The sequence below is a fragment of the Eucyclogobius newberryi genome, unplaced genomic scaffold (genome assembly GCF_026437365.1).
Source record: "Eucyclogobius newberryi isolate DKJ021-1_F unplaced genomic scaffold, fEucNew1.0.hap1 SCAF_22, whole genome shotgun sequence".
Taxonomy (NCBI): domain Eukaryota; kingdom Metazoa; phylum Chordata; class Actinopteri; order Gobiiformes; family Gobiidae; genus Eucyclogobius; species Eucyclogobius newberryi.
In genome coordinates, this window is record NW_027315857.1 from 25,531,181 (window position 1) to 25,546,118 (window position 14,938).

Here is a 14,938-nt window from a genome sequence, read left to right on the forward strand (position 1 = left end):
CTCTATTCAGGCTCTCATTCAGGCTCTCATTCAGGCTCTAGTCAGGCTCTCATTCAGGCTCTCACTTTGGCTCTATTCAGGCTCTCATTCAGGCTCTCACTCAGGCTCTCACTCAGGCTCTCATTCAGGCTCTATTCAGGCTCTCATTCAGGCTCTCACTTTGGCTCTATTCAGGCTCTCATTCAAGCTCTCATTCAGGCTCTATTAAGGCTCTCATTCAGGCTCTCATTCAGGCTCTATTCAGGCTCTATTCAGGCTCTCACTCAGGCTCTCATTCAAGCTCTCATTCAGGCTCTCACTCAGGCTCTCATTCAGGCTCTATTCAGGCTCTCATTCAGGCTCTCACTCAGGCTCTCATTCAAGCTCTCATTCAGGCTCTATTCAAGCTCTCATTCAAGCTCTCATTCAGACTCTCATTCAGGCTCTCATTCAGACTCTCATTCAGGCTCTCATTCAGGCTCTCATTCAGGCTCTCATTCAGGCTCTATTCAGGCTCTCATTCAGGCTCTCATTCAGGCTCTATTCAGGCTCTCATTCAGGCTCTCACTCAGGCTCTCATTCAAGCTCTCATTCGGGCTCTATTCAGGCTCTCATTCAGGCTCTATTCAGGCTCTCATTCAGGCTCTCATTCAGGCTCTAGTCAGGCTCTCATTCAGGCTCTCACTTTGGCTCTATTCAGGCTCTCATTCAGGCTCTCACTCAGGCTCTCACTCAGGCTCTCATTCAAGCTCTCATTCAGGCTCTCATTCAGGCTCTCACTTTGGCTCTATTCAGGCTCTCATTCAAGCTCTCATTCAGGCTCTATTAAGGCTCTCATTCAGGCTCTACTGAGGCTCTATTCAGGCTCTCATTCAGGCTCTCATTCAGGCTCTATTCAGGCTCTATTCAGGCTCTCACTCAGGCTCTCATTCAAGCTCTCATTCAGGCTCTCACTCAGGCTCTCATTCAGGCTCTCACTCAGGCTCTCATTCAGGCTCTCATTCAAGCTCTCATTCGGGCTCTATTCAGGCTCTCATTCAGGCTCTATTCAGGCTCTCATTCAGGCTCTCATTCAGGCTCTATTCAGGCTCTCATTCAGGCTCTATTCAGGCTCTCATTCAGGTTCTCATTCAGGCTCTATTCAGAGTCTCATTCAAGCTCTCATTCAGGCTCTATTCAAGCTCTCATTCAAGCTCTCATTCAGACTCTCATTCAGGCTCTCATTCAGACTCTCATTCAGGCTCTCATTCAGGCTCTCATTCAGGCTCTCATTCAGGCTCTATTCAGGCTCTCATTCAGGCTCTCATTCAGGCTCTATTCAGGCTCTCATTCAGGCTCTCACTCAGGCTCTCATTCAAGCTCTCATTCGGGCTCTATTCAGGCTCTCATTCAGGCTCTATTCAGGCTCTCATTCAGGCTCTCATTCAGGCTCTAGTCAGGCTCTCATTCAGGCTCTCACTTTGGCTCTATTCAGGCTCTATTCAGGCTCTCATTCAGGCTCTCATTCAGGCTCTCACTCAGGCTCTCACTCAGGCTCTCATTCAAGCTCTCATTCAGGCTCTCATTCAGGCTCTCACTTTGGCTCTATTCAGGCTCTCATTCAAGCTCTCATTCAGGCTCTATTAAGGCTCTCATTCAGGCTCTACTGAGGCTCTATTCAGGCTCTCATTCAGGCTCTCATTCAGGCTCTATTCAGGCTCTATTCAGGCTCTCACTCAGGCTCTCATTCAAGCTCTCATTCAGGCTCTCACTCAGGCTCTCATTCAGGCTCTCATTCAGGCTCTCACTCAGGCTCTCATTCAGGCTCTCACTCAGGCTCTCATTCAGGCTCTCATTCAAGCTCTCATTCGGGCTCTATTCAGGCTCTCATTCAGGCTCTATTCAGGCTCTCATTCAGGCTCTCATTCAGGCTCTATTCAGGCTCTCATTCAGGCTCTATTCAGGCTCTCATTCAGGTTCTCATTCAGGCTCTATTCAGAGTCTCATTCAAGCTCTCATTCAGGCTCTATTCAGGCCCTCATTCAGGCTCTACTGAGGCTCTATTCAGGCTCTCATTCAGGCTCTATTCAGGCTCTATTCAGGCTCTCACTCATGCTCTCATTCAGGCTCTCACTCAGGCTCTATACAGGCTCTCATTCAGGCTCTATTCAGGCTCTATTCAGGCTCTCACTCAGGCTCTCATTCAGGCTCTATTCAGGCTCTCACTCAAGCTCTCATTCAGGCTCTCACTCAGGCTCTATTCAGGCTCTCATTCAGGCTCTCACTTTGGCTCTATTCAGGCTCTCACTTTGGCTCTATTCAGGCTCTCATTCAAGCTCTCATTCAGGCTCCTTTCAGTCTCTCATTCAGGCTCTCATTCAGGCTCTATTCAGGCTCTCACTCAAGCTCTCATTCAAGTTCTCATTCAGGCTCTCATTCAGGCTCTCACTCAGGCTCTATTCAGGCTCTATTCAAGCTCTCATTCAGGCTCTCACTCAGGCTCTCACTCAGGCTCTATTCAGGCTCTATTCAGGCTCTATTCAAGCTCTCATTTAGGCTCTATTCAGGCTATATTTAGGCTATATTCAGGCTCTATTCAGGCTCTCATTCAGGCTCTATTCAAGCTCTCATTCAGGCTCTCACTCAGGCTCTCACTCAGGCTCTCATTCAGGCTCTCATTCAGGCTCTATTCAGAATCTCATTCAGGCTCTATTCAGGCTCTCACTCAGGCTCTATTCAGGCTCTCACTCAGGCTCTCACTCAGGCTCTATTCAAGCTCTCATTCAGGCTCTCACTCAGGCTCTCACTCAGGCTCTATTCAGAGTCTCACTCAGGCTCTCATTCAAACTCTCATTCAGGCTCTCACTCAGGCTCTATTCAGGCTCTCATTCAGACTCTCACTCAGGCTCTCACTCAGGCTCTCACTCAGGCTCTATTCAGAGTCTCACTCAGGCTCTCATTCAAACTCTCATTCAGGCTCTCACTCAGGCTCTATTCAGGCTCTCATTCAGACTCTCACTCAGGCTCTCACTCAGGCTCTCACTCAGGCTCTCATTCAAGCTCTCATTCAGGCTCTCATTCAGGCTCTCACTCAGGCTCTCATTCAAGCTCTCATTCGGGCTCTATTCAGGCTCTAATTCAGGCTCTATTCAGGCTCTCATTCAGGCTCTCATTCAGGCTCTAGTCAGGCTCTCATTCAGGCTCTCACTTTGGCTCTATTCAGGCTCTCACTCAGGCTCTCATTCAAGCTCTCATTCAGGCTCTATTCAAGCTCTCATTCAAGCTCTCATTCAGACTCTCATTCAGGCTCTCATTCAGACTCTCATTCAGGCTCTCATTCAGGCTCTCATTCAGGCTCTATTCAGGCTCTCATTCAGGCTCTCATTCAGGCTCTCACTCAGGCTCTCATTCAAGCTCTCATTCGGGCTCTATTGAGGCTCTCATTCAGGCTCTATTCAGGCTCTCATTCAGGCTCTCATTCAGGCTCTAGTCAGGCTCTCATTCAGGCTCTCACTTTGGCTCTATTCAGGCTCTCATTCAGGCTCTCACTCAGGCTCTCACTCAGGCTCTCATTCAGGCTCTATTCAGGCTCTCATTCAGGCTCTCACTTTGGCTCTATTCAGGCTCTCATTCAAGCTCTCATTCAGGCTCTATTAAGGCTCTCATTCAGGCTCTCATTCAGGCTCTATTCAGGCTCTATTCAGGCTCTCACTCAGGCTCTCATTCAAGCTCTCATTCAGGCTCTCACTCAGGCTCTCATTCAGGCTCTATTCAGGCTCTCATTCAGGCTCTCACTCAGGCTCTCATTCAAGCTCTCATTCAGGCTCTATTCAAGCTCTCATTCAAGCTCTCATTCAGACTCTCATTCAGGCTCTCATTCAGACTCTCATTCAGGCTCTCATTCAGGCTCTCATTCAGGCTCTCATTCAGGCTCTATTCAGGCTCTCATTCAGGCTCTCATTCAGGCTCTATTCAGGCTCTCATTCAGGCTCTCACTCAGGCTCTCATTCAAGCTCTCATTCGGGCTCTATTCAGGCTCTCATTCAGGCTCTATTCAGGCTCTCATTCAGGCTCTCATTCAGGCTCTAGTCAGGCTCTCATTCAGGCTCTCACTTTGGCTCTATTCAGGCTCTCATTCAGGCTCTCACTCAGGCTCTCACTCAGGCTCTCATTCAAGCTCTCATTCAGGCTCTCATTCAGGCTCTCACTTTGGCTCTATTCAGGCTCTCATTCAAGCTCTCATTCAGGCTCTATTAAGGCTCTCATTCAGGCTCTACTGAGGCTCTATTCAGGCTCTCATTCAGGCTCTCATTCAGGCTCTATTCAGGCTCTATTCAGGCTCTCACTCAGGCTCTCATTCAAGCTCTCATTCAGGCTCTCACTCAGGCTCTCATTCAGGCTCTCATTCAGGCTCTCACTCAGGCTCTCATTCAGGCTCTCACTCAGGCTCTCATTCAGGCTCTCATTCAAGCTCTCATTCGGGCTCTATTCAGGCTCTCATTCAGGCTCTATTCAGGCTCTCATTCAGGCTCTCATTCAGGCTCTATTCAGGCTCTCATTCAGGCTCTATTCAGGCTCTCATTCAGGTTCTCATTCAGGCTCTATTCAGAGTCTCATTCAAGCTCTCATTCAGGCTCTATTCAAGCTCTCATTCAAGCTCTCATTCAGACTCTCATTCAGGCTCTCATTCAGACTCTCATTCAGGCTCTCATTCAGGCTCTCATTCAGGCTCTCATTCAGGCTCTATTCAGGCTCTCATTCAGGCTCTCATTCAGGCTCTATTCAGGCTCTCATTCAGGCTCTCACTCAGGCTCTCATTCAAGCTCTCATTCGGGCTCTATTCAGGCTCTCATTCAGGCTCTCACTCAGGCTCTCATTCAGGCTCTCACTCAGGCTCTCATTCAGGCTCTCATTCAAGCTCTCATTCGGGCTCTATTCAGGCTCTCATTCAGGCTCTATTCAGGCTCTCATTCAGGCTCTCATTCAGGCTCTATTCAGGCTCTCATTCAGGCTCTATTCAGGCTCTCATTCAGGTTCTCATTCAGGCTCTATTCAGAGTCTCATTCAAGCTCTCATTCAGGCTCTATTCAGGCCCTCATTCAGGCTCTACTGAGGCTCTATTCAGGCTCTCATTCAGGCTCTATTCAGGCTCTATTCAGGCTCTCACTCATGCTCTCATTCAGGCTCTCACTCAGGCTCTATACAGGCTCTCATTCAGGCTCTATTCAGGCTCTATTCAGGCTCTCACTCAGGCTCTCATTCAGGCTCTATTCAGGCTCTCACTCAAGCTCTCATTCAGGCTCTCACTCAGGCTCTATTCAGGCTCTCATTCAGGCTCTCACTTTGGCTCTATTCAGGCTCTCACTTTGGCTCTATTCAGGCTCTCATTCAAGCTCTCATTCAGGCTCCTTTCAGTCTCTCATTCAGGCTCTCATTCAGGCTCTATTCAGGCTCTCACTCAAGCTCTCATTCAAGTTCTCATTCAGGCTCTCATTCAGGCTCTCACTCAGGCTCTATTCAGGCTCTATTCAAGCTCTCATTCAGGCTCTCACTCAGGCTCTCACTCAGGCTCTATTCAGGCTCTATTCAGGCTCTATTCAAGCTCTCATTTAGGCTCTATTCAGGCTATATTTAGGCTATATTCAGGCTCTATTCAGGCTCTCATTCAGGCTCTATTCAAGCTCTCATTCAGGCTCTCACTCAGGCTCTCACTCAGGCTCTCATTCAGGCTCTCATTCAGGCTCTATTCAGAATCTCATTCAGGCTCTATTCAGGCTCTCACTCAGGCTCTATTCAGGCTCTCACTCAGGCTCTCACTCAGGCTCTATTCAAGCTCTCATTCAGGCTCTCACTCAGGCTCTCACTCAGGCTCTATTCAGAGTCTCACTCAGGCTCTCATTCAAACTCTCATTCAGGCTCTCACTCAGGCTCTATTCAGGCTCTCATTCAGACTCTCACTCAGGCTCTCACTCAGGCTCTCACTCAGGCTCTATTCAGAGTCTCACTCAGGCTCTCATTCAAACTCTCATTCAGGCTCTCACTCAGGCTCTATTCAGGCTCTCATTCAGACTCTCACTCAGGCTCTCACTCAGGCTCTCACTCAGGCTCTCATTCAAGCTCTCATTCAGGCTCTCATTCAGGCTCTCACTCAGGCTCTCATTCAAGCTCTCATTCGGGCTCTATTCAGGCTCTAATTCAGGCTCTATTCAGGCTCTCATTCAGGCTCTCATTCAGGCTCTAGTCAGGCTCTCATTCAGGCTCTCACTTTGGCTCTATTCAGGCTCTCACTCAGGCTCTCATTCAAGCTCTCATTCAGGCTCTATTCAAGCTCTCATTCAAGCTCTCATTCAGACTCTCATTCAGGCTCTCATTCAGACTCTCATTCAGGCTCTCATTCAGGCTCTCATTCAGGCTCTATTCAGGCTCTCATTCAGGCTCTCATTCAGGCTCTCACTCAGGCTCTCATTCAAGCTCTCATTCGGGCTCTATTGAGGCTCTCATTCAGGCTCTATTCAGGCTCTCATTCAGGCTCTCATTCAGGCTCTAGTCAGGCTCTCATTCAGGCTCTCACTTTGGCTCTATTCAGGCTCTCATTCAGGCTCTCACTCAGGCTCTCACTCAGGCTCTCATTCAGGCTCTATTCAGGCTCTCATTCAGGCTCTCACTTTGGCTCTATTCAGGCTCTCATTCAAGCTCTCATTCAGGCTCTATTAAGGCTCTCATTCAGGCTCTCATTCAGGCTCTATTCAGGCTCTATTCAGGCTCTCACTCAGGCTCTCATTCAAGCTCTCATTCAGGCTCTCACTCAGGCTCTCATTCAGGCTCTATTCAGGCTCTCATTCAGGCTCTCACTCAGGCTCTCATTCAAGCTCTCATTCAGGCTCTATTCAAGCTCTCATTCAAGCTCTCATTCAGACTCTCATTCAGGCTCTCATTCAGACTCTCATTCAGGCTCTCATTCAGGCTCTCATTCAGGCTCTCATTCAGGCTCTATTCAGGCTCTCATTCAGGCTCTCATTCAGGCTCTATTCAGGCTCTCATTCAGGCTCTCACTCAGGCTCTCATTCAAGCTCTCATTCGGGCTCTATTCAGGCTCTCATTCAGGCTCTATTCAGGCTCTCATTCAGGCTCTCATTCAGGCTCTAGTCAGGCTCTCATTCAGGCTCTCACTTTGGCTCTATTCAGGCTCTCATTCAGGCTCTCACTCAGGCTCTCACTCAGGCTCTCATTCAAGCTCTCATTCAGGCTCTCATTCAGGCTCTCACTTTGGCTCTATTCAGGCTCTCATTCAAGCTCTCATTCAGGCTCTATTAAGGCTCTCATTCAGGCTCTACTGAGGCTCTATTCAGGCTCTCATTCAGGCTCTCATTCAGGCTCTATTCAGGCTCTATTCAGGCTCTCACTCAGGCTCTCATTCAAGCTCTCATTCAGGCTCTCACTCAGGCTCTCATTCAGGCTCTCATTCAGGCTCTCACTCAGGCTCTCATTCAGGCTCTCACTCAGGCTCTCATTCAGGCTCTCATTCAAGCTCTCATTCGGGCTCTATTCAGGCTCTCATTCAGGCTCTATTCAGGCTCTCATTCAGGCTCTCATTCAGGCTCTATTCAGGCTCTCATTCAGGCTCTATTCAGGCTCTCATTCAGGTTCTCATTCAGGCTCTATTCAGAGTCTCATTCAAGCTCTCATTCAGGCTCTATTCAAGCTCTCATTCAAGCTCTCATTCAGACTCTCATTCAGGCTCTCATTCAGACTCTCATTCAGGCTCTCATTCAGGCTCTCATTCAGGCTCTCATTCAGGCTCTATTCAGGCTCTCATTCAGGCTCTCATTCAGGCTCTATTCAGGCTCTCATTCAGGCTCTCACTCAGGCTCTCATTCAAGCTCTCATTCGGGCTCTATTCAGGCTCTCATTCAGGCTCTATTCAGGCTCTCATTCAGGCTCTCATTCAGGCTCTAGTCAGGCTCTCATTCAGGCTCTCACTTTGGCTCTATTCAGGCTCTCATTCAGGCTCTCACTCAGGCTCTCACTCAGGCTCTCATTCAAGCTCTCATTCAGGCTCTCATTCAGGCTCTCACTTTGGCTCTATTCAGGCTCTCATTCAAGCTCTCATTCAGGCTCTATTAAGGCTCTCATTCAGGCTCTACTGAGGCTCTATTCAGGCTCTCATTCAGGCTCTCATTCAGGCTCTATTCAGGCTCTATTCAGGCTCTCACTCAGGCTCTCATTCAAGCTCTCATTCAGGCTCTCACTCAGGCTCTCATTCAGGCTCTCATTCAGGCTCTCACTCAGGCTCTCATTCAGGCTCTCACTCAGGCTCTCATTCAGGCTCTCATTCAAGCTCTCATTCGGGCTCTATTCAGGCTCTCATTCAGGCTCTATTCAGGCTCTCATTCAGGCTCTCATTCAGGCTCTATTCAGGCTCTCATTCAGGCTCTATTCAGGCTCTCATTCAGGTTCTCATTCAGGCTCTATTCAGAGTCTCATTCAAGCTCTCATTCAGGCTCTATTCAGGCCCTCATTCAGGCTCTACTGAGGCTCTATTCAGGCTCTATTCAGGCTCTCACTCATGCTCTCATTCAGGCTCTCACTCAGGCTCTATACAGGCTCTCATTCAGGCTCTATTCAGGCTCTATTCAGGCTCTCACTCAGGCTCTCATTCAGGCTCTATTCAGGCTCTCACTCAAGCTCTCATTCAGGCTCTCACTCAGGCTCTATTCAGGCTCTCATTCAGGCTCTCACTTTGGCTCTATTCAGGCTCTCACTTTGGCTCTATTCAGGCTCTCATTCAAGCTCTCATTCAGGCTCCTTTCAGTCTCTCATTCAGGCTCTCATTCAGGCTCTATTCAGGCTCTCACTCAAGCTCTCATTCAAGTTCTCATTCAGGCTCTCATTCAGGCTCTCACTCAGGCTCTATTCAGGCTCTATTCAAGCTCTCATTCAGGCTCTCACTCAGGCTCTCACTCAGGCTCTATTCAGGCTCTATTCAGGCTCTATTCAAGCTCTCATTTAGGCTCTATTCAGGCTATATTTAGGCTATATTCAGGCTCTATTCAGGCTCTCATTCAGGCTCTATTCAAGCTCTCATTCAGGCTCTCACTCAGGCTCTCACTCAGGCTCTCATTCAGGCTCTCATTCAGGCTCTATTCAGAATCTCATTCAGGCTCTATTCAGGCTCTCACTCAGGCTCTATTCAGGCTCTCACTCAGGCTCTCACTCAGGCTCTATTCAAGCTCTCATTCAGGCTCTCACTCAGGCTCTCACTCAGGCTCTATTCAGGCTCTATTCAGGCTCTATTCAGGCTCTATTCAGGCTCTATTCAGGCTCTATTCAGGCTCTCATTTAGGCTCTATTCAGGCTATATTTAGGCTCTATTCAGGCTCTCATTCAGGCTCTATTCAAGCTCTCATTCAGGCTCTCACTCAGGCTCTCACTCAGGCTCTATTCAGGCTCTATTCAGGCTCTATTCAGGCTCTCATTTAGGCTCTATTCAGGCTATATTTAGGCTCTATTCAGGCTCTATTCAGGCTCTATTCAAGCTCTCATTCAGGCTCTCACTCAGGCTCTCACTCAGGCTCTATTCAGGCTCTATTCAGGCTCTATTCAAGCTCTCATTTAGGCTCTATTCAGGCTATATTTAGGCTATATTCAGGCTCTATTCAGGCTCTCATTCAGGCTCTATTCAAGCTCTCATTCAGGCTCTCACTCAGGCTCTCACTCAGGCTCTCATTCAGGCTCTCATTCAGGCTCTATTCAGAATCTCATTCAGGCTCTATTCAGGCTCTCACTCAGGCTCTATTCAGGCTCTCACTCAGGCTCTCACTCAGGCTCTATTCAGGCTCTCATTTAGGCTCTATTCAGGCTCTCATTCAGGCTCTATTCAGGCTCTCATTCAGGCTCTCACTCAGGCACTATTCAGGCTCTCATTCAGGCTCTATTCAGGCTCTATTCAGGCTCTATTCAGGCTCTATTCAGGCTCTCATTCAGGCTATATTCAGGCTCTCACTCAGGCTCTCATTCAGGCTCTATTCAGGCTCTCATTCAGGCTCCATTCAGGCTCTCACTCAGGCTCTATTCAGGCTCTCATTCAGGCTCTCACTCAGGCTCTCATTCAGGCTCTCACTCAGGCTCTATTCAGGCTCTCATTCAGGCTCTCATTCAAGCTCTCATTCAGGCTCTCATTCAGGCTCTCACTCAGGCTCTAATTCAAGCTCTCATTCGGGCTGTATTCAGGCTCTCACTCAGGCTCTCATTCAGGCTCTATTCAGGCTCTCACTCAAGCTCTCATTCAAGTTCTCATTCAGGCTCTCACTCAGGCTCTATTCAGAGTCTCACTCAGGCTCTCATTCAAACTCTCATTCAGGCTCTCACTCAGGCTCTATTCAGGCTCTCATTCAGACTCTCACTCAGGCTCTCACTCAGGCTCTCACTCAGGCTCTCATTCAAGCTCTCATTCAGGCTCTCATTCAGGCTCTCATTCAAGCTCTCATTCAAGCTCTCATTCGGGCTCTATTCAGGCTCTAATTCAGGCTCTATTCAGGCTCTCATTCAGGCTCTCATTCAGGCTCTAGTCAGGCTCTCATTCAGGCTCTCACTTTGGCTCTATTCAGGCTCTCACTCAGGCTCTCATTCAAGCTCTCATTCAGGCTCTATTCAAGCTCTCATTCAAGCTCTCATTCAGACTCTCATTCAGGCTCTCATTCAGACTCTCATTCAGGCTCTCATTCAGGCTCTCATTCAGGCTCTCATTCAGGCTCTATTCAGGCTCTCATTCAGGCTCTCATTCAGGCTCTCACTCAGGCTCTCATTCAAGCTCTCATTCGGGCTCTATTGAGGCTCTCATTCAGGCTCTATTCAGGCTCTCATTCAGGCTCTCATTCAGGCTCTAGTCAGGCTCTCATTCAGGCTCTCACTTTGGCTCTATTCAGGCTCTCATTCAGGCTCTCACTCAGGCTCTCACTCAGGCTCTCATTCAGGCTCTATTCAGGCTCTCATTCAGGCTCTCACTTTGGCTCTATTCAGGCTCTCATTCAAGCTCTCATTCAGGCTCTATTAAGGCTCTATTCAGGCTCTCACTCAGGCTCTCATTCAGGCTCTATTCAGGCTCTATTCAGGCTCTCACTCAGGCTCTCATTCAAGCTCTCATTCAGGCTCTATTCAAGCTCTCATTCAAGCTCTCATTCAGACTCTCATTCAGGCTCTCATTCAGACTCTCATTCAGGCTCTCATTCAGGCTCTCATTCAGGCTCTCATTCAGGCTCTATTCAGGCTCTCATTCAGGCTCTCATTCAGGCTCTATTCAGGCTCTCACTCAGGCTCTCACTCAGGCTCTCATTCAAGCTCTCATTCGGGCTCTATTCAGGCTCTCATTCAGGCTCTATTCAGGCTCTCATTCAGGCTCTCATTCAGGCTCTAGTCAGGCTCTCATTCAGACTCTCACTTTGGCTCTATTCAGGCTCTCATTCAGGCTCTCACTCAGGCTCTCACTCAGGCTCTCATTCAAGCTCTCATTCAGGCTCTCATTCAGGCTCTCACTTTGGCTCTATTCAGGCTCTCATTCAAGCTCTCATTCAGGCTCTATTAAGGCTCTCATTCAGGCTCTACTGAGGCTCTATTCAGGCTCTCATTCAGGCTCTCATTCAGGCTCTATTCAGGCTCTATTCAGGCTCTCACTCAGGCTCTCATTCAAGCTCTCATTCAGGCTCTCACTCAGGCTCTCATTCAGGCTCTCATTCAAGCTCTCATTCGGGCTCTATTCAGGCTCTATTCAGGCTCTCATTCAGGCTCTCACTCAGGCTCTCATTCAGGCTCTCACTCAGGCTCTCATTCAGGCTCTCATTCAAGCTCTCATTCGGGCTCTATTCAGGCTCTCATTCAGGCTCTATTCAGGCTCTCATTCAGGCTCTCATTCAGGCTCTATTCAGGCTCTCATTCAGGCTCTATTCAGGCTCTCATTCAGGTTCTCATTCAGGCTCTATTCAGGCTCTCATTCAAGCTCTCATTCAGGCTCTATTCAGGCCCTCATTCAGGCTCTACTGAGGCTCTATTCAGGCTCTCATTCAGGCTCTATTCAGGCTCTATTCAGGCTCTCACTCATGCTCTCATTCAGGCTCTCACTCAGGCTCTATACAGGCTCTCATTCAGGCTCTATTCAGGCTCTATTCAGGCTCTCACTCAGGCTCTCATTCAGGCTCTCATTCAAGCTCTCATTCAGGCTCTATTCAGGCTCTCACTCAAGCTCTCATTCAGGCTCTCACTCAGGCTCTATTCAGGCTCTCATTCAGGCTCTCACTTTGGCTCTATTCAGGCTCTCACTTTGGCTCTATTCAGGCTCTCATTCAAGCTCTCATTCAGGCTCCTTTCAGTCTCTCATTCAGGCTCTCATTCAGGCTCTATTCAGGCTCTCACTCAAGCTCTCATTCAAGTTCTCATTCAGGCTCTCATTCAGGCTCTCACTCAGGCTCTATTCAGGCTCTCACTCAGGCTCTCATTCAAGCTCTCATTCAGGCTCTCACTCAGGCTCTATTCAGGCTCTCATTCAGGCTCTCACTTTGGCTCTATTCAGGCTCTCACTTTGGCTCTATTCAGGCTCTCATTCAAGCTCTCATTCAGGCTCCATTCAGTCTCTCATTCAGGCTCTCATTCAGGCTCTATTCAGGCTCTCACTCAAGCTCTCATTCAGGCTCCATTCAGTCTCTCATTCAAGTTCTCATTCAGGCTCTCACTCAGGCTCTCACTCAGGCTCTCATTCAGGCTCTCACTCAGGCTCTCACTCAGGCTCTCATTCAAGCTTTCATTAAGCTCTCATTCAGGCTCTCACTTAGGCTCTCATTCAAGCTCTCATTCAGGCTCTCATTCAGGCTCTCACTCAGGCTCTCTTTCAAGCTCTCATTCAGGCTCTCATTCAGGCTCTCACTCAGGCTCTCATTCAGGCTCTATTCAGGCTCTCATTCAGGCTCTCACTTTGGCTCTATTCAGGCTCTCATTCAAGCTCTCATTCAGGCTATATTCAGGCTCTCATTCAGGCTCTACTGAGGCTCTATTCAGGCTCTCATTCAGGCTCTATTCAGGCTCTCACTCAAGCTCTCATTCAAGTTCTCATTCAGGCTCTCATTCAGGCTCTCACTCAGGCTCTATTCAGGCTCTCACTCAGGCTCTCACTCAGGCTCTCATTCAAGCTCTCATTCAGGCTCTCATTCAGGCTCTCACTCAGGCACTCATTCAGGCTCTCACTCAGGCTCTCATTCAAGCTCTCATTCAGGCTCTCATTCAGGCTCTCACTCAGGCTCTCACTCAGGCTCTCATTCAGGCTCTCATTCGGGCTCTATTCAGGCTCTCATTCAGGCTCTATTCAGGCTCTCATTCAAGCTTTCATTCAGGCTCTATTCAGGCTCTCATTCAGGCTCTTACTTTGGCTCTATTCAGGCTCTAATTCAAGCTCTCATTCAGGCTCTATTCAGGCTCTCATTCAGGCTCTACTGAGGCTCTATTCAGGCTCTCATTCAGGCTCTATTTAGGCTCTATTCAGGCTCTATTCAGGCTCTCACTCAGGCTCTCATTCAAGCTCTCATTCAGGCTCTATTCAGGCTCTCATTCAGGCTCTCATTCAAGCTCTCATTCAGTCTCTATTCAGGCTCTCATTCAGGCTCTACTGAGGCGCTATTCAGGCTCTCATTCAGGCTCTATTCAGGCTCTCATTCAGGCTCTATTCAGGCTCTCATTCAGGCTCTCATTCAGGCTCTCATTCAGGCTCTATTCAGGCTCTCATTCAGGCTCTCACTCAGGCTCTCATTCAAGCTCTCATTCAGGCTCTCACTCAGGCTCTCATTCAGGCTCTCACTCAGGCTCTCATTCAGGCTCTCATTCAAGCTCTCATTCGGGCTCTATTTAGGCTCTCATTCAGGCTCTATTCAGGCTCTCATTCAGGCTCTCATTCAGGCTCTATTCAGGCTCTATTTAGGCTCTCATTCAGGCTCTATTCAGGCTCTCATTCAGGCTCTCATTCAGGCTCTATTCAGGCTCTCATTCAGGCTCTCACTTTGGCTCTATTCAGGCTCTCATTCAAGCTCTCATTCAGGCTCTATTCAGGCTCTCATTCAGGCTCTACTGAGGCGCTATTCAGGCTCTCATTCAGGCTCTATTCAGGCTCTCATTCAGGCTCTCATTCAGGCTCTATTCAGGCTCTCATTCAGGCTCTCATTCAGGCTCTCATTCAGGCTCTATTCAGGCTCTCATTCAGGCTCTATTCAGGCTCTCACTCAAGCTCTCATTTAAGCTCTCATTCAAGCTCTCATTCAGGCTCTCACTCAGGCTCTATTCAGGCTCTCATTCAGGCTCTCACAATGGCTCTACTCAGGCTCTATTCAGGCTCTATTCAGGCTCTCACTCAGGCTCTCATTCAAGCTCTCATTCAGGCTCTCATTCAGGCTCCATTCAGTCTCTCATTCAGGCTCTCATTCAGGCTCTATTCAGGGTCTCACTCAAGCTCTCATTCAAGTTCTCATTCAGGCTCTCATTCAAGCTCTCATTCAAGCTCTCATTCAGGCTCTCACTCAGGCTCTCATTCAAGCTCTCATTCAGGCTCTCATTCAGGCTCTCATGCAGGCTCTCATTCAAGCTCTCATTCAGGCTCTCATTCAGGCTCTCACTCAGGCTCTCATTCAAGCTCTCATTCAGGCTCTCATTCAGGCTCTCATTCAGGCTCTCACTCAGGCTCTATTCAGGCTCTCACTCAGGCTCTCACTCAGGCTCTCATTCAAGCTCTCATTCAGGCTCTCATTCAGGCTCTCACTCAGGCACTCATTCAGGCTCTCACTCAGGCTCTCATTCAAGCTCTCATTCAGGCTCTCATTCAGGCTCTCACTCAGGCTCTCACTCAGGCTCTCATTCAGGCTCTCATTCGGGCTCTATTCAGGCTCTCATTCAGGCTCTATTCAGGCTCTCATTCAAGCTTTAATTCAGGCTCTATTCAGGCTCTCATTCA